The 19,475-nt window shown below is 46.8% G+C and overlaps 1 pseudogene and 1 gene segment (V, D, J or C); both read left to right on the top strand.

The window, feature by feature from the left end:
* Positions 1–19,475, top strand: part of LOC116977457 — a 402,483-nt gene that overhangs the window by 213,485 nt on the left and 169,523 nt on the right.
* Positions 14,372–19,475, top strand: part of LOC116977456 — a 444,478-nt pseudogene continuing 439,374 nt past the window's right edge.

Here is a 19,475-nt window from a genome sequence, read left to right as displayed (position 1 = left end):
TTATTGCGAATCTGAAACACTTTAGCCCCGAAGCCTCCTTTCCCTCATTGGTATCATTGTCTTTACAAAGTGATTTTGTACAACATGAAGCTTCTTCAGAACACGATTATCACATTGGAGCCGATTATTTGTAAAGGGATCTGAACACTTTCCCATCAGCACTCCATAGCAGATGCAGCACAGATCAGTGCAGAGGAGAGTTTCTGCCATATTATAACAAGATCTTTCCTGGTCCCAGCACACTGATGCAATTATAGGTCCTTTTCAGAATGGCAGGCAGTGGCGAGTGGAGTGCCGCAAGGCTCGGTGTTGGGGCCGCAACTGTTTACCACATATATTAATGATTTGGAAGAGGGAATTAGGAGCAACACTGGCAAGTTTGCGGATGACACAAAGCTGGGTGGCAGTGTGAATTGTGAAGAGGATGCTGGGAGGTTGCAGGGTGACCTGGACAGGTTGAGTGAGTGGGCAGATGCGTGGCAGATAAATGTGAGGTTATCCACTTTGGTGGCAAAAACAAGGGGGCAGATTATTACCTCAATGGGGTTAGGTTAGGTAAGGGGGAGGTGCAACGAGACCTGGGTGTCCTTGTACACCGGTCACTGAAGGTTGGCGTGCAAGTACAGCAGGCAGTGAAGAAAGTTAATGGAATGTTGGCCTTCATAACAAGAGGATTTCAGTATAGGAGTAGAGAGGTTATTCTGCAGTTGTATAGGGCTCTGTTAAGACAACATCTGGAGTATTGCTTACAGTTTTGGTCTCCTAATTTGTGGAAGGGCATCCTTGTGATTGAGGCAGTGCAGCGTAGGTTCACGAGATTGATCCCTGGGATGGCGGGACTGTCATATGAGGAAAGACTAGGCTTGTATTCACTGGAGTTTAGAAGGATGAGGTGGGATCTTATAGAAACATATAAAATTATATAAGGACTGGACAAGCTATATGCAGGAAAAATATTCCCAATGTTGGGCGAGTCCAGAACCAGGGGCCACAGTCTTAGAATAAAGGGGAGGCCATTTAAGACTGAGGTGAGAAAAAACTTTTTCACCCAGAGAGTTGTGAATTTGTGGAATTCCCTGCCACAGAGGGCAATGGAGGCCAAATCACTAAATGGATTTAAGAGAGAGTTAGATAGAGCTTTAGGGGCTAGTGGAATCAAGGGATATGGGGAGAAGGCAGGTATGGGTAATTGATTGGGGACGATCAGCCATGATCGCAATGAATGGCGTTGCTGGCTCGAAGGGCCGAATGGCCTCCTCCTGCATCTATTTTCTATGTTTCTATAAAGAAGGCACATCAACGCCTCTACTTCCAGAGATGATTACGGTGAGTCGCTATGTCAAGGAAGATTCCCTCAAACTGCTACAGGTGCACAGTAGAGAGCATACTGACTGGTTGCATCGTGGCTTGGTTCGGCAAGTTGAAAGTCCAGGAGCGGAAAAGAATGCAGAAAGTTGTGACCACTGCCCAGTCCATCATCGGCTCTGACTTCCCCATCATCGAAGAGATCTATCGCAGTCGCTGCCTCAAAAAGGCTGCCAATGCCATCAAAGACCCAATCCATCCTGGCCACACACTCATCTCTCCGTTGCCATCGGGAAGAAGGTACAGGAGCTTGAAATCTGGAACATCCAGGTTCAGGAACAGCTTCTTCCTCACAGCCATCAGGCTATTAAACACGCCATCAAACAAACTCTGAACAATAACAGCCTATTGCACTTTATCTGTTAATTTATGTGTATATATATGGTCTATGGTATATAGACACACTGAACTTTTATCTCCTTTTCTGAACTATGTTTACATATTCTGTTGTGCTGCAGCAAGCAAGAATGTCATTGTCCTATCTGGTTGTCCCATTCGCTTTCTTAACTGCCTGCTGTACCTGAATGCTTACTTTCATTGACTGAAGTACAAGGACCCCCCAGATCCCATTGTACTTTCCCTTTTCCCAACTTGACACCATTCAGATAATACTCTGCATTTCTGTTTTTGCCACCAAGGTGGATAACCTCACATTTATTAGGGCTGCCAACATTGGGTGAGAGTTGAGAGTGAGAAATTGTCCCCCCCTCCCACGGTAGGGAACTTTCGCATTTTTCAGCTTTAAATTGTGCAATCTGGTGCATACTGTAGCGAGTCTTTTATGTTACACTTGAATGCAACATTTATGCTTTAAATGGGATTAGGTATGAATAAGGTGAGGCCAAATTACATTCCTAATTACATTCCACAATAGAGCCAGGCTCTGATCAACAGCACATGGTGCAGCACATGAATGACTATATTCATGTATGGAAATCAGATTATATTCATGCTGTTATGCATATATATATATGCATGAATATAATCTCATTTCCTATATATATATATATACAGAGAAAAACACAGAGAAATAAGGCAAGAGTCGGACTTCCATCACTGATCTGCACAAATAAATCAACCTTACCTTTTGAATATAAAAACAAGACGAAAATAATGCCACATATTCAATCATATATGGTTCAATGAAATTAAGATATATCTGTAAAAAATATAAATGGAAACAGGCCCTTTAGCCCACCAAGTCCACACTGACCAGCAATCTATCATATACCAGTTCCGTCTATCACGCCAGGGACAATTTACAACAAACCTGCACTTTCGGATATGGGAGAAACTGGAATATCCAGAGAAAACCAGGGCCGGATTTTGATGAAGAAAGGCCCAAGGCAATTCCACTTGTGAGGCTCCTCCCAATCCCCTACCCCCACGACGAGTGGAAGATGGAAGAGTCCACCAGATTGGCTCCGATGTGCAGCCGAGCGTGGCCAATGAGATAAGGGCTGGAAAGCTGCGCTTTTTATTTATTGCCAGTGCTAGTGTCGAGTTATCGGCTTAAAACACTATTATTCTGAAGTGGAGGGCAAGGAAAATTACTGAAGTGTTGTTTAAAGACTACAGTGCATTGTGACAACATATGTAAGTTAGGCCTATGACAGTGTCAAAAATATTATACACCAGGCCTGTATGAAGCTTTTCAAGAGGAGGGGGGTTGCATGGCAGGATTACAAAATCTTATGTGTAATAAGTGCACACAGCGCATATCACAAGCGCGAAGCTCAAAGACCCTTGCGGCTGGGGTCCTGGAAGCTCTGGGGTTTTAGATGCTCTCTGGTGCATTCTGAGCCTTATTTTGGAGAATTTTTGCACCAAATTTATGAGCAATATTTCAGAAACAATTTTGGTTGAGTCAAGAGTAATGAATGGTTGGAATGGGATGATTGGGGTCATTGGTGCATACATTTTGTTTAATCAAGAATTGAAGCTGTCGTTGTTTTAATAATCAAGTTGTACTGTAAAATGTCATGTAAAATGTTATAAAGGAGCATGCAAACACAGACATTAAAATGCTGTATGAGATGAGTGTGTGGCCAGGATTTGTCTTTGATGATGTTGGCAGCCTTTTTGTGGCAGCGACTGCGATAGATCCTTTCGATGGTGGGGAGGTCAGAGCTGATGATGGACTAGGCAGTGGTTACAACTTTCTGCATTCGTTTCCGCTACTGGTCGTTCAAGTTAACGAACCAAGCCACGATGCAACCAGTCAATATGCTCTCTACTGTGCACCTGTAGAAGTTTGAGAGAGTCCTTGACAAACCGACTCTCCGTAATCTTCTCAGCTGATGTGCCTTCTTTATGATTGCATCAGTGTGCTGGGACCAGGAAAGATCTTCGGAAATATGCACGCCAGCTGACTGATTCCATAACAAAATGACCAATTGCATTGGGCACAAGAGCAAAGCAGGAAGGTTTGCTTTGTGTTGAGAGACCACTGGTAGGTTTGGTTTAATCCTGAGCTTGAATTTGAACCAATGCTCTTAACGTGCCTCAGTTGATGGGAAACGCTTGGATACAAAGGGTGTGGGCTTTATGCAGCTGTTTAATTGAATTAGACCACATCTGGAGCTCTGGGTGTGATTCAGGAAGAATAGATAATAGGTGCAGGAGTAGGCCATTCGGCCCTTTGAGCAAGCACCGCCATTCGCTGTGATCATGGCTGATCATCCACAATCAGTACCCCGTTCCTGCCTTCTCCCCATATTCCCTGACTCCATTATCTTTAAGAGCCCTATCTAGCTCTCTCTTGAAAGTATCCAGAGAACCGGCCTCCATCGCCCTCTGAGGCAGAGAATTCCACAGACTCACAACTCTCTAGGTTAAAAAGTGTTCCCTCATCCCATTCTAAATCCCTTACCCCTTATTCTTAAACTGTGGCCCCTGGTTCTGAACTCCTCCAATCCAATCCAATCCAACTTTATTTGTTAAGCACTTTAAGACAACCAATGTTGACCAAAGTGCTGTACAGAAGAATAAACAAGACATCATAAACAGACAACATAACAGAACATAACATAACAGCTCACATAAGGCGCATAAATTACATATGAAATACAACAATAAATTAAAAGACATAAAACATGAGTAAAAATAATAGCCATGCAATAAAGCTATCAAAATAAGAAATTAAATCAAGTAAATAAAGTCGACATCTTACTGGGTATCAAAGGCCACGGAGAAGAGATGGGTTTTAAGAAGTGATTTAAAAACAGACAGAGAAGAGGCCTGTTTAATGTGGTGAGGCAGATCGTTCCATAATTTGGGTGCCGACACAGCAAAGGCACGGTCCCCTCTGAGCTTCCGCTTAGTTTTAGGCCCACTCAGGAGCAGCTGATTATCTGACCTGAGAGAGCGGGCGGGTGTATAAAGGTGTAGAAGCTCAGATAGGTAGGGCGGGCAAGACCATTTAGGGATTTAAAAGCAAATAAAAGAATTTTAAAATGGATCCTAAACTGAATAGGCAACCAGTGGAGTGAGGCTAAAATGTGCGAAATGTGCTCATGTTTACGTGTGCCAGTTAAAAGACGTACAGCTGCATTCTGTACCATCTGGAGACGGGCGATGGAGGACCCACTAACCCCCACATACAGTGCATTGCAGTAATCCAGCCGAGTGGTAACAAAGGCGTGGATTACCGTCTCAAAGTGCTGCCTTGACAGAATTGGCTTTATTTTGGCCAGCTGCCTCAAATGGAAAAAGCCTCCAACATCAGGTACATATATCCTGCCTCTAGCGTGTCCAAACCCTTAATAATCTTGTATGTTTCAATAAGATCCTTTCTCATCCTTCTAAATTCCAGATTATACAAGCCAAGCCGCTCCATTCTTTCAGCATATGACAGTCCCAACATCCTGGGAATTAACCTTGTGAACCTGTGCTGCACTCGCTTAATAGCAAGAATGTCCTTCCTCAATTTAGGGGACCAAAACTGCACAAAATACCCCAGGTGTGGTCTCACTCGGGCCCTGTACAACTGTAGAAGGACCTCTTTGCTCCAATACTCAACTCCTCTTGTTATGAAGGCCAACATGCCATTCGCTTTCTTCACTGCCTGCTGTACCTGAATGCTTACTTTCATTGACTGATGTACAAGGACCCCCAGATCAGATTGTACTTTCCCTTTTCGCAACTTGACACCATTCAAATAATACTCTGCCTTCCTGGTTGTGCCATCAAGGTGGATAACCTCACATTTAATAGGGCTGCCAACATTGGGTGAGAGTTGAGAGTGAGAAATTGTTCCTCATCCCACGGTAGGGAGCTTTCGCATTTTTCAGCTTTAAATTGTGCAATCTGGTGCATACTGTGTGAGTCTTTTAATTCACACTTGAATGCAACATTTATGCTTTAAATTGGATTAGGTATGAATAAGGTTAGGCTAAATTGCATTCCTGATTACATTCCACAATAGAGCCAGGCTCAGATCAACAGCACATGGTGCAGCACATGAATGATTATATTCATGTATGGAAATCAGATTATATTCATGCTGTTATGCATATATAAATATATAGAGAAAAACACAGAGAAATAAGGCAAGAGTCGGACTTCCACCACTGTCTGTACAAATAAATCAATCAACCTTACCTTTTGAATTTAGAAACAAGACGAAAATAATGCCACATATTCAATCATATATGGTTCAATGAAATTAAGATATATATGTAAAAAATATAAATGGAAACAGGCACTTCAACCCACCAAGGCCACACTGACCAGCAATCTATCATATACCAGTTATGTCCATCACGCCAGGGACAATTTACAGAAGCCAATTAACCTACAAACCAGCACTTCTTTTGGATATGGGAGAAACCGGCATATCCAGAGAAAACCCATGTGGTAGTAAGGCAGCAACTCTACTGCTGCGCCACCGTGCCACACCATTAAATTATTTTTTCTGTAATATATTTATTATGGTGTCACGTCAATAAAGATGAACATGTGATTCTGATTTCTGCCCTTAGCTGGATAACACACATCTCAAATCATTGCGTTTCAACCTCTTCAGTCTGAAGGTCTCGACCCGAAACATCACCCAATCTTTCGCTCCAGAGATGCTGCCTGTCCTGCTGAGTTTTACTAGTTTTTAGTGTCTATCTTCAGTTTAAACCAGCATCTGCAGTTCCTTCCTACACTGTTGGTTAAGCAAAATAGGTCCGATTCTCATAATATTTTTCACCTCAACTAAGTTTTTCCTTCATCCCCGTTGCTGCAGAGAATACAATCCCAGTTATCAAATCCTTCTTCAAAATGAAAAAAAAATGCCAACATCTTCATAAATCGCCCCTGGATACTCTCCAGAGCAATTGCACCCTTTCTACAATGTGTCATAGTCTTACAGCATGGAAACAGGCCCTTCATCCCAACCTGTGCATGCAGATCAAGATACTAAACTAGTCCCATTTATCCGCATTTGGCCTACATCCCTTTAAACCTTGTGTGCCAGTGTGTGTGTGTGAGAGTGTGTGTCAGTGAAGCGGCGAAAACATCCGGAGTGAGCGGAGACTTGGCGATGCCCGGGGAGCATTTCCCTCCCGGGAATGCGGGCTGTCCCAGGTGCTCCTTGTCCAGCTGGGGTCCAGGGGAGCTGAGAGTCGGTGACCCGGGGGTCCGGGGGAGGTGAGGGTCAGTGACCCGGGTGTCGGGCATCAAAGCGGAGCCTTAGCCCGAGATTCATCCCCGCGGCTCCGGGTGAGGCACCGATGCCCCCACTCACCCGGTCCGTTCCTGGCTACGGGCCGGGGTTAAAACTCCATGGGATGTGTACAGAGCGGCCGACAGACATAGAGCCACCGGTGGTGAGGGTGGGAGGTGTGTGCCGTGCCTTGGGGGGGGAAGAGGGGGGGGCGGGGTTGGTGCTGGGACCACCGCCGTGTCTCACTTCATCTGCACGGGAGAAACTATTTTCTCTCCCGCCTTTCTTAAAAAGTGGAATAACATTAGCTACCCTCCAATCCACAGGAACTGATCCTGAATCTATAGAACATTGGAAAATGAACACCAATGCGTCCATGATTTCTAGAGCCACGTCCTTAAGTGCCCTGGGATGCAGACCATCAGGCCCTGGGGATTTATCAACCTTCAGTCCTAGCAGTCTACCCAACACCATTTACAGCCTAATGTGGATTTCCTTCCGTTCCTCCGTCACCACAGATCCTCTGGCCACTAGTACATCAGGTAGATTGTTTGTGTCCTCCTTAGTGAAGACGGATGTGTGTCCTTGGAGGTGGTGCAGCGGGTGCATCCCCTCCAGGGACAGTGGCAGTGGGAGAGAAGTGGTTGGAATATCAGGTCTGGTTCTATGCTCCCTGAGGTGAGGAGAATTGAAGGCGTAATAGGGGAGATTAAAATAATCACTGGATGCACCGGAGCAGACGAAGAATCTGCTTCCTCTGCCGTGGATCCAAACAAGGACTAAAACATAAACATGGCATCCAGGATATTGAGGGCACTGGAAACCCAGAACTGCCCCTGGAAGCTATCAAGACTGGGGTTCAGTTGAAAGTTTCCACATGGACAGAATGTTAGAAACATAGAAACATAGAAAATAGGTGCAGGAGTAGGCCATTCAGCCCTTTGTGCCAGCACTGCCATTCAATATGATCATGGCTGATCATCCAAAATCAGTAACCTGTTCCTGTTTTTCCCCATAGTCCTTGATTCCGTTAGCCCAAAGAGCTATATCTAACTCTCTTGAAAACATCTAGCGATTTGGGCTCCATTGCCTTCTGTGGCAGAGAATTCCACAGATTCACAACTTGATGGGTGAAAAAGTTTTTCCTCATCTCAGTCCTAAATGGCCTACCCCTTTTTCTGAAACTCTGGTTCTGGACTCCCCCAACATCGGGAACATTTTTCCTGCATCTAGCCTGTCCAATCCCTGAAGAATTTTATATGTTTCTATAAGATCCCCTCTCATCTTTCTAAATTCCAGTGAATACAAGCCCAGTCGGCACATTCTATCATCATATGTCAGTCGCGCTATCCTGGGAATTAACCTGGTGAACCTACTCTGCACTCCCTCAATAGCAAGAATGTCCTTCCACAAATTAGAAGATCAAAACTGCACACAATAATACTCCAGGTGCGGTCTCACCAGGGCCCTGCACAACTGCAGTAGGACCTCCTTGCTCATTTTCTCAAATCATCTCGGTATGAAGGCTTAAATGCCATTATTTTTCTTCACTGCCTGCTGTTCCTGCATGCTTACTGTCAGTGATTGATGTACAGGGAAACCCAGGTCTCGCTGCACTTCCTCTTTTCCTCATCTGACACCATTCAGATAATAATCCGCCTTCCTGTTCTTACCACCAAGGTAGATAACCTCACATGTATCCACATTATACTGCATCTGCAATGTAACTGCCCACTGACCCAACCTATCCAAGTCATTCTGCAGCCTCATAGCATCCTCCTCGCAGCTCACACTGCTACCCAGCTTTGTATCATCTGCAAACGTGGAGATGTTACATTTGATTCCCTTGTCTAAATTGTTAATCTATATTCTAAATAATTGGGGTCCCAGCACCAAGCCTTGCGACACCCCACTTGTCATTGCCTGCCATTCTGAAAAGGACATGTTAATTCCTACTCTTTGCTTCCTGTCTGCCAACCAGTTTTCTATCCATGTCAGTACCCTACCCCCAATACTGTGTGCTCTCATTTTGCACACAAATCTCTTGTGTGGGACCTTGTCAAAGGCTTTTTGAATGTCCAGATACACAACATCCATTGGCTCTTCCTTATCCATTCTACTTGTTACATCCTCAAAAATTTCCAGAAGATTAGTCAAGCATGATTTCCCCTTCATAAATCCATGCTGACTGACCGATCCTGTCACTGCTTTCCAAATGCGCTGCTATTACATATTTAATAATCGACTCAAGCATCTTCCCCACTATCAATGGAGGCTAACTGGTTTATAATTCCCTGTTTTCACTCTCCCTCCTTTCTTAAAAAGTGGGGTTACATTAGCTACCCTCCAGTCCTCAGGAACTGATCCAGAGCCTATAGAACATTGGAAAATGATCACGAATGCATTCACGATTTCTATGGCCACCTCCTTGAGTACTCTGGGATGCAGACCATCAGGCCCTGTGGATTTATCGGCCTTCAGTCCCAACAGTTTACTCAACACCATTTCATGACTAATGTCAATTTCCTTCAGTTCCTCCATCACGCCAGATCCTCAGTCCCCTAGTATTTCTGGGATATTGTTTGTGTCTTCCTTAGTGAAGACAGAACCAAAGTACTTGTTTAACTGGTCTACCATTTCCCTGTTTCCCCATTATAAATTAATCTGTTTCTGACTGTGAGGTACCTACATTTGTCTTCAATAATCTTTTCCTCTTCACATACAGTACAGTATCAAAAAATGTTTTAATGGCCAGTTTTTATATTCCCCGCAAGCTTTCTTTCATACTATTTTTCCCCTCTTAATTAAACCCTTTTGTCCTCCTCTGCTGAATTCTAAATTTCCCCCAATCCTGTGGTGTGCTGCTTCCAGCCAATTTATACGCCTTTTCCTTGGATTTAACACTATCCCTCATTTTCCTTGTTAGCCACAGTTGAGCCACCTTCTTTGGTGATTAAAGGACGCCATTTATCCAAGGTGGATAAATGGAGTTCAAACACAGATCAGCAGAGAGTGGGGATGGGCTGGAGGGCTGAATAACCTTTTTACTGATCCTCTATGCATGGGACAAATTTGAACACAATCTCTGCATGCAGCTGTTGATTTACCAGAAACACGTTTCATATTTTGACTGTTGACGGGTGTGTGAAACTGGACAGTGATGTGGGCACTATTTCCTTCACCTCAGATTTCCTGTTGGAGATGGCAGCTTGTCTTAATCTGAACAGGGGGGACTCCCACAGGGAACAGACTTGCTAAAAAGAACAAGCAGGCTGCTTGACATATGGAAATATGTCCCTGACTTAAGGACCAACACCTATAAACAATTCTTACTGAAAATGGTCAGTCACTGAAAAGATAACTGACCAATAGGACTGAGTCTGAAGACAGAGGACTATGAAGAGATGTGCTTCATGCAAGCAAGGAGAATATCGGTCATTTTTAGAAAAACAACTCAGCATTTGGTCGGATTAAACCTAATTTTCCATTTATTTGCCCATTTCTGAGCTGATCTATACCTATACCTTAAAGTGCATCTGCCCACTCACCCAACCAATCCAAGTCACCCTGCAGCCTCATAGCATCCTCCTCGCAGATCTATACTTTAACATCCTTGTTCACTGTCTGCAGATCCCTGCAGAACTCAGCTGGTCACAGACTTCCAGTCTGAATAATGCCCTTCACCACAACCCTCTGACTTCTATCAGTAAACCTGTATTGACCCAGACGACAAAATCACTATGGATGCCGTGCATTTTGACCTTCTTGGACAACCAACCATGGAGAACTTTCTCAAATGCCTTACTACGGTCCATATAGACAACATCCACTGCCCTACCTTCATCGATCACCTTTGTCACCTCCTCAAAAAAATCATTCAAGTTAGTAAGACATGATCTGTGGCGTACAAAGCCATGCTGATGGTCCCTAACTAGCCCATTGTCTTCCAAATGGTAGTAAATCCTATCCCAAAGAATCCTCTCCAATTGCTTCCCTACCACTGATGTGAGGCTCAACGGCAAAGCAGACTTTGGAATACAAGTGGAACCAAAACATTCATACCCCGGGAGAAAGAAAATACTGAATGTCTAACCTGTCTCTAAATGTTTTTTAATCATTGCTGTCGTATCTGCTTCCACAACGTACCCTGGTGATGCATTACAAACATCAATGTTTTGTACAATCTTCATATCTACTGTCATACGCCTGAGGACATCGAGCACCTCCATGTCCATAATACGCACTGTCCTCAAGACATCTCCATTAACTGTCCCAAGTTCCTGTAAAAGGACAAATGGCAATGGTAAAAGTGAGGTTGAAAGGGTAACAGGACATCTGTTTAGCTGCCATGGGAGTTGGATTGAGCTGTGTTTGTTGCTCTATGTCTGTTGGAGGTGCATGATTTAGAACTGTTGTGAGACCATTCTGAAGTAGGAACAGATGCTCCACAGAACGTCTCTCCCTGGGATTTCCTGCCATTGACCCGTCCAGCAGCATTTGGCTGCCCCCTTGACTGGGCAGCCTCCTGTTTCTCAGTACGACTGCTTCTCTTAGTGTTGCACTTCCTGTTCTTGAAAACATGGATCAAAAGACCCATAGCTGACACAGATCAAAGGGGTTTCTAACAGTAGTGAGGGGACATCCGTCCAGGAGTGAAACTCAGTTTTAATTTCTGGGAGAGAAAATTCCTCACCCATATATAATCCTCCTTCCACCCAAGATATTCTGGTTCACATTGATTCTTCCAAGGTTAGTGGAGGCAGAAGTTTCTGCAAATAAGTTTTATCAATTCAGTCCCTTTCTCTCACTGCATGGGTTCTCCCTGTCAATCTCTCTCAGGGGGCTAACTTTACACTGCTCACAGTTTCTCTGCAGCTTTCTGTCTCTCTCTCTTTCTATCTCTCTCTCTCTCAGAGGGTTATCTGTAAACTGACCGGTGAACCTTACTCCCTTCTCTCTCAGCTTGATATCTGTACACTGAGTTGTGAATCTGTGGAATTCTCTGCCACAGACAGCAGTGGAGGCCAATTCACTGGATGTTTTCATGAGAGAGTTATATTGAGCTCTTAGTGCAAAATGAATCAAGGAATATGGGGAAAAAGCAGGAACGTGGTACTGATTTTAGATGATCAGCCATGATCAGAAGGGCCAAATGGCCTACTCCTGCACCTATTCATCTATGTTTCTGTTCTACACTGACTGGTGTCTCCCAATCCCTCTCTCTCACGGGGATATTTGTACACTGACCAGTGTCTCTCAATGCCTCTCTCTTGGCATGTTTGTACACTGACAGCTAGCGCTCTCTCTCCCTCTCCCTCTCCCCCTTCGTCTCTCTCTCTCTCGCTCTCTCGCTCTCTCGCCCTGTCCCCCCTCTCCCTCGCTCCCTCTCCCTTCTGTAAACGGATCGGTCTCCCTCATTACCTCTCTCTTGGGACATCTACACTGACCAATGTCCCACTGTCAGGGGTATATCTGTACACTCATTCATGGGATATCTACAGTCTGATACCATTATACCAGCCAAGCTCATTTAAGACCATTATACCAGCCACGCTCATCACCAAACTCGAGGGACTTGGAGTCAGTACTCACCTCTGCAACTGCATCATTGACTTCAGTTTAGTTTAGTCTCATGTGCACAGAGGCATTGTGAAAAGCTTTTGTTGTGTGTTAATCTGTCAGTAGAAGGACAATGCATGATTACAATCAAGCCATTTAAGGGCTTGTCCCACTTAGGCGACTGACTGCGACTGTCATAGTCATAGCATGTCTCCGAAAAACCAGCGACTGGACCCCCCTACAACAATGTCTACGACAAGCTACAACAACCTAGTCGACATCAAGCTAACACAAGCTACCGACAACCGGCGATCCAATCGTCGCAACTTGGGACGTCCACCTACGACAACCTACGACGACACCTACGACAATCTACGACCACACAGGCGACAACCGAAGTCAACCTACGTCCACGACAAGTTACGACAAGTTACGACTGTCGGAGACAACTGAAGACAATTCATGTCATTTTGGCCTCCAAAACAATGGAATCACCCAGTTATAAAAGGGGATGTATTGTTTCCAACATCTGAGGACATTGCTCTCACAAGAAGAAGCCCTGCTGCTTGCAGCAGCCCTCATGCTTAAAGATCAGCAAGACAGAAGGACAAGAAGAATGGGGAAGAGGAAGCCAAAGAAGAGATGTGTGTGGTTGAAGCCCTTGTCCCTGTAGAGACCCAGGTTGGGCCAGTATGACAACCTGATGACTGAGCTCCAGCAAGAAGATGAGGCTGCCTTCAGAAACTTCACCAGGCTCCCCCCTGAGCTGTTTCAGGAGCCGAAGACACTGGGTGGGCCCTCTCCTGGAGAAAAAGGAGACTCATGGAGGAGTCACTGTTGTAGCCTGGTGTAGCTAGTCACGTCAACTGTTGCCGATGGTCGCCAGCTGTCGTCGCATGTCGCCAGTATGGTCGTAGCATGTCGCCGGTATGGTCATACATTGTCGTAGATTGTCGCCGATATAGGCGTAGATGGACTTAATTCATAGCATCACGACTTGCTGTTGTAGCTTGACTTCTGTGGTCTATCTACCTCATTGGAGATCCTTGGATTATCTTTGATCGGAATTTACTGGTTTTATCTTGCACTGAACTTTATTCATGTTATTCCCTTCATCGTATTTCTGCTCACTGTGCTTGATTGTAATCATGTATCGTCCGTCTGTTGTCTGGTTAACATGCAACTAAAGCTTTTCACTGTACCTCAGTACATGTGACAATAAACTCAACTCAACCTCAACTCAAACTGACCGGTGTCTCTCAGTCCTCTCATTGATGTGGATATCTGCACTAACTTGTGTCTCTCTTCCCCTCTCTCTCTCAGGGGGATATCTGTACACTGACCGTCTCTCAGTCCCTCTCTCTCACCACGATATCTGTACACTGACCGGTCTCTCAGTCCCACTCGCTCAGGGGGATATCTGTACACTGACCGGTCAACCTTAGCCCCTCTCTCCCAAGGCAGGGGATATCTACATTGACAGATGTCCCTCTCTCACAGGGGGATATCTGTACACCGACTTTTAACTCAGCCCCTCACTGGGGATCTGAGTGACCTCTTGCTCCACAAAGTGTTCATCATTGTAATGAGTGGATGGAGCAGAGTGGGATCAATCTTTAATCCGGATCTCATCATTGCCCCTCCACCTGTTGTGGAGACAAACATATTTTGGGGAATTGAACTGCGTGCAGGGGGCAGGGACAGGAAGCCGCGCCTCTGGTTTCAGTGGGTGGGGAACCCGCGGCTGCCTCTCTCTCTGTCTCTCACTCACAGCTCACTTTCCTATTTAAACAGCGCTGACTGCTGCTCCCGACAAAGCCGGCTTTGAGCTGAAGCCGCCCATTCCTGGAGTGTCCAAGTGTGTGTCAGTGCTCAGAGTGATGGGGGTCGCTGCTTATCTCTGTCTCCTTCTGTCCTGTCTGCCAGGTGGGTGTCCCCCCGCGGCGGGCGGGCGGGCGTCACCCCCACTCGGGGCCGGGCTGCTTCTCGGACACTCTTTGACCCTCTGCCTCTTCAACTGTTTATTCAACTTTATTTCTCTTTTATTGGCAGGCGTTCGATCCGCGATCGTGCTGAATCAGACCCCGACCGCGGTGGCGAAGTCCGGAGAGTCCCTCAAACTGACCTGTGCAACCAGCGGGTTCAGCCTCAGCAGCTACGCCGTGGACTGGGTGAAACAGGTCCCCGGGAAAGGGCTGGAGTGGGTGGGAGCGATAGATGATGATGATGATGAATATTACGCGCCTGCCTTCAGCTGCCGATTCAAGGTTTCCAGGGACAGCAGCAACGTCTATCTCCAAATGACCAGCCTGAGTCTGGCCGACATGGCCATCTATTACTGTGCGAGAGACACAGTGAGAGGAAGCGGGGCCGGGCCGATACAACAACCCAGGGGAGAGAGAACCTGCCCTCAGCTCGGAGCCAAGCGCCGTGGGTGGATCTGGAGTCACGGGTCGATCAGACCCGGTGTCCGTCTCTGAGACACGGTCAATGGTTGGGCGAGAAGGAACATCGATGAACAGAGAGAGATCTTGGGCTCCAAGTTGACAGTCGGACGTGCGGAGTGACTGGGCTCGGAGACAGTGAGAGAGGATGGGGGTTATTGTACGGCGGTGAATCACTGTGACTATATGGGTGGCACAGTGTGAGAGATGGGACTTCCTCCATACAAAAACCTGCCGCAACCAAACGCTTTAAATCACGTCTCTGGGCGCTGCCGCCGCCGCCTTTCCTCGGGACCCGTGGATATAAACCAGATCCCGAGTGCATCATCTGGCACAGGGAACAAGTTCCACTGGAGATGTGGGAACACAAGCAGCGAGGAGTCGCTGTGGGTCGAGGCACGGTGACAGTCGCGGTGGGTTATCTCCTGTCCACTCCAGGGCTGCAATGGCCGAGACTGGACACTGCTGTGTGGGACACATGGACACCCATGGATGGGGCTTTAATTAAGCCGCTGTCCACTCTGGCCAGCGTTGGATTTCGGGCTGGATGTGATAGCGCAGTTTGTGAGCGGCGGTGAATCACCGTGTATACTGGCCCACGGCGGTGGAGAGCTGAACAAAAACTGCCCCCGACAAATGAGCGTCCGCAGCGCAGTCTATCTCCACCCATTGAGCATTGCTGCTTGCCAGAGTCAAATCCCTGAAGCCTGGCTCGCACTGCAGGGAAGAAATGTCCATTTCTGGCCGGATAAAAGCCCGAAAGGAGGCGATTGTGTTTGTGAGGGACGGCCAGAGCCGGTGGCAGCAAACGGCAAAAATGCCTCTTTTATTCACACCAGAGGTTGAACAAGGACGGAGATTGGGATGGAAATGCAGGAAGCGGCTGCTCCTGGTCCGGGCAGATTTCACGTTGACACTTTGCTGAGATTATTGGATGTGGAGGGCGAGTGGAGTTATTGTACTGACTGAGTGGGAAGATGGAGCAGTGTGACTATCTTGACTACTGGGGTGCAGGAACCTCGCTGACAGTGACTTCAGGTAAGACTAATTCCTCAATTCCATTTTACCCAGTTGTGTTTTATTAATGTATGGTCTTTGCCAATTCTGTAATTGACCTGAACTCGGTGAGATATTTGGAACAATTGCACGGATTTCCTGGAGACAGGCGGGTTTCTCCAGTTAGAATCTACCCAGCAACAGTACATTTCCCACCACGTTGAACTGCCCCACAGGCTGTTCTTTCCCTGAGTCTCGCCATCATCTGCCTTCAGTCCATCTTGTGCATGCCGACCAAGCTGGCTTTCTGGGCTCGTCCCATTGGCCACATATCCTTCTCATCCATATACCGGATTTGTTTGATAATCGTAATTCTATCTGCTTTTATAGTTTCCTCTGGCAACTCATCCCAGATACTGCCTACCCAATGTGAATAAAAATGCCCCTGAAGTCCCCTTTTAAATCTCTCCCCACTCACCTTACGCCTGTGCCCTCTTGTTTTAGAAACCTCTATCCTGGGAAAAAGCCTGTGAGCGTGCACCTTATCCATGCCCCTCATGATCTTGTTCACCTCAATAAGGTTGCTGCCCAGTGTCCTTTGCTCCAAAGGGGAAAAAAACACCTTATCCTCCCTCTCCCTAAAACAGAACCTCACATGTCCAGACAATATCTTGGTGAATCTTTTCCAAGTCCTTTCCAATATAATGACATCCTGTAGCTGGGTGACCAGAACTACACACAGTACTTACTCCAAGCGTGGTCTCACCAATGACTTATACAGCTGCATCATCATGTCCCAACTTTTATACTCAGTACCCTTCCCATTGAAGGCAGTCTGCCAAAAGCCACCCCAGCTCCCTGTCCACCTAACTCGCCACTCTCAGCGAACCATGCCCCTGCATTTCCACATCTGTCTGTTCTACAACACTCTTCAGGCTCTACCATTTACTGTGTAAGTCCAGCCCTGGTTTGATCTACCAAAGTTCACCACCCCCTCACTTGTCAGAATTAAATTCCATTTGGCGTTCCTTGGCTCCCCTTCCCAACTGATCTAGATCTTATTGTAAACTTATCCTTCCTAACTCTCCACTCATGCACTGATTTTGGTGTCATCTGCAAACTTACTATCAATGTCCACTATATTGTATGGCAAACTGTTAATGTAGATAACCAACAACAGTGGTCTCAGCACTGACTCCTGCAGCAGTCCACTTCTTCCAAGCGAATTTAGCTCATGTTGGGTTTCATGTGATCTAACCTTCCACGCCAGCCCATCATGCTATACCTTGTTGAACCTTATCAGGTTCATGAGGCACAATTTCCCCAACACAAGCCGTGCTGCCCCTAATCCTTGGCCCACCCTCCCAAGTGATCTAGATCTTGTAAACAAATTTAGGACTATCCCTAATCAGTCCATGTCTACCCAAATACTGGTAGTTCCTATCCCTAAGGACATTCCCACCAATGACGTCAGGCTCACTGGGTTAGATCCCTGGCTTGGCTCTAATGTCCTTCTTCAATTACGCTTCAGTATCAGCCACCCTCCAGTCTTTTAGAGATTAATCTGCCTGTTTCCACACTATTAATCTATGACGCTGTGACTCCAGTACCTGCTCCCGCAAAGCGATCCCATCAAACACATCCAGGTCAGACAGAGCATGAGTCAAATGCAGAATAAATCTCCCCGTGTCACTGTGCTGTCAGCTACAGATTAGATACAAATTTCCATCTGTCCTGTCCCAACACTCCCAGGGAAGGGACAGCACAGGTTAGACAAGAGTGAGGCTCCATCCAACCTGTCTCCACACACACCCACAGTACGGGTTCGCCACTGAGTGAAGTTCCCTCCACACTGTCTCCACACACACCCAGGGTTAGACACTGAGTGAAGTTCCCTCTACACTGTTACATACTCCCATGTGCAGGGACAGAGTGTTTGACACAGAGTCAAGCTCCCTCTACATTGCTCTGTCAAACACTCCTTGTGTAAATGCTTCAGAACACAAAACGTTCTCTAGATTGTAAAACAAATTGATGCTGTTTGGTTCAAAAACAAAGGTTCACAATAATGAATGATTTGAACATAATGAGAGAATGTTGTACATGGTTCTACTGTAGATGTGGGTTTTAGTACACCAGGTTTTCTTTGCGTCTTGTATTGAATTTCAACATTTAGAGATCCTTAGTAAGTCAATACATTTTATTCTTCATTGTGAATTCACTGATGCGCATAGTTTAGATTCTGAGTCAAGTTGCTTGGTGTTTTTGACGTGGGTTTTGCTGCACAAAAGAACTGCTTTTTCCCAGTTCACAGATGGAGGAACGGCTCTAATTTGCTGCCCTCCTCCGCCAGCCGATTGACTGGGTTTGTCCAACAAGTGCTTTGTTCCATTAACCAGGGCTGCTGGTGTCTCAGTGAATCTCAGTGATTGACAGAGCACCTTTCATGGTGTTCCCGAGCGCTTCACAGGCAGTGAGGCATGTTCACAATAGAGCCGTGTTGTAAAGGAGGGACTGTGGATCCACTCTGCACACAGCAGAATCGGCAAACCGCTGGTGAGGGGGAAATGTTGTCCGAGACACCACAGTTCCAGTGATCCAATGGACGGGCATCAGGCTACAATCAGACCCCAGTTTAATTCCGCAACAACTGTGGAATTTAAACTTTGTTCATAATCTGGGACAGATTGGACCTGTGTCAGATTTTCTTTTGTTAGTAACCTGGATTTTGTGCACAAATCCACAGTAATGATGACCTCTCAGTTTCCCTGCTGTCCCTCAGAGGAGGAGATCTATTGTCCTTACCCAGTCGAGCCTATATCTGACCCCTGACCCAGCAACGCAATTGGCACTAAATGCCCCCAGGATGGCAACCCAGACGGGCAGTTTATTGCCCCTTCTCCCCCCAGCACCCAGCTCCTCCCCCCAGCACCCAGCTCCTCCCCCCAGCACCCAGCTCCTCACCCCAGCACCCAGCTCCTCACCGCAGCACCCAGCTCCTCACCCCAGCATCCAGCTCCTCCCCCCAGCACCCAGCTCCTCCCCCCAGCACCCAGCACCCAGCTCCTCACCCCAGCACCCAGCTCCTCACCCCCCGCTCCTCCCCCAGCACCCAGCTCCTCCCCCCACACCCAGCTCCTCCCCCCACACCAGCTCCTCCCCCCATCACCCAGCTCCTCCACCCAGCACCCAGCTCCTCCCCCCACACCCAGCTCCTCCCCCCAGCACCTCACCCCAGCACCCTGCTGCTCACCCCAGCACCCTGCTAGACCCAGCACCCACCTCCTCACCCCAGCACCCTGCTACTCCACCCAGCTTCTCACCCCAGCACCCTGCTGTTGCACCAGCTCCTCACCCCAGCACCCAGCTGCCAGTATGATGTGTTTTCCAGTCTCTGACCCACCTCCTGACCACATTAGGAACATTGATCCAAATTAAACTGCACTCACCACCTGCTG

The sequence above is a fragment of the Amblyraja radiata genome, chromosome 10, assembly GCF_010909765.2.
Source record: "Amblyraja radiata isolate CabotCenter1 chromosome 10, sAmbRad1.1.pri, whole genome shotgun sequence".
Taxonomy (NCBI): domain Eukaryota; kingdom Metazoa; phylum Chordata; class Chondrichthyes; order Rajiformes; family Rajidae; genus Amblyraja; species Amblyraja radiata.
The sequence above is the reverse complement of the archived record's forward strand: the minus strand, read 5'-3'. Positions and strand labels throughout refer to the sequence as shown.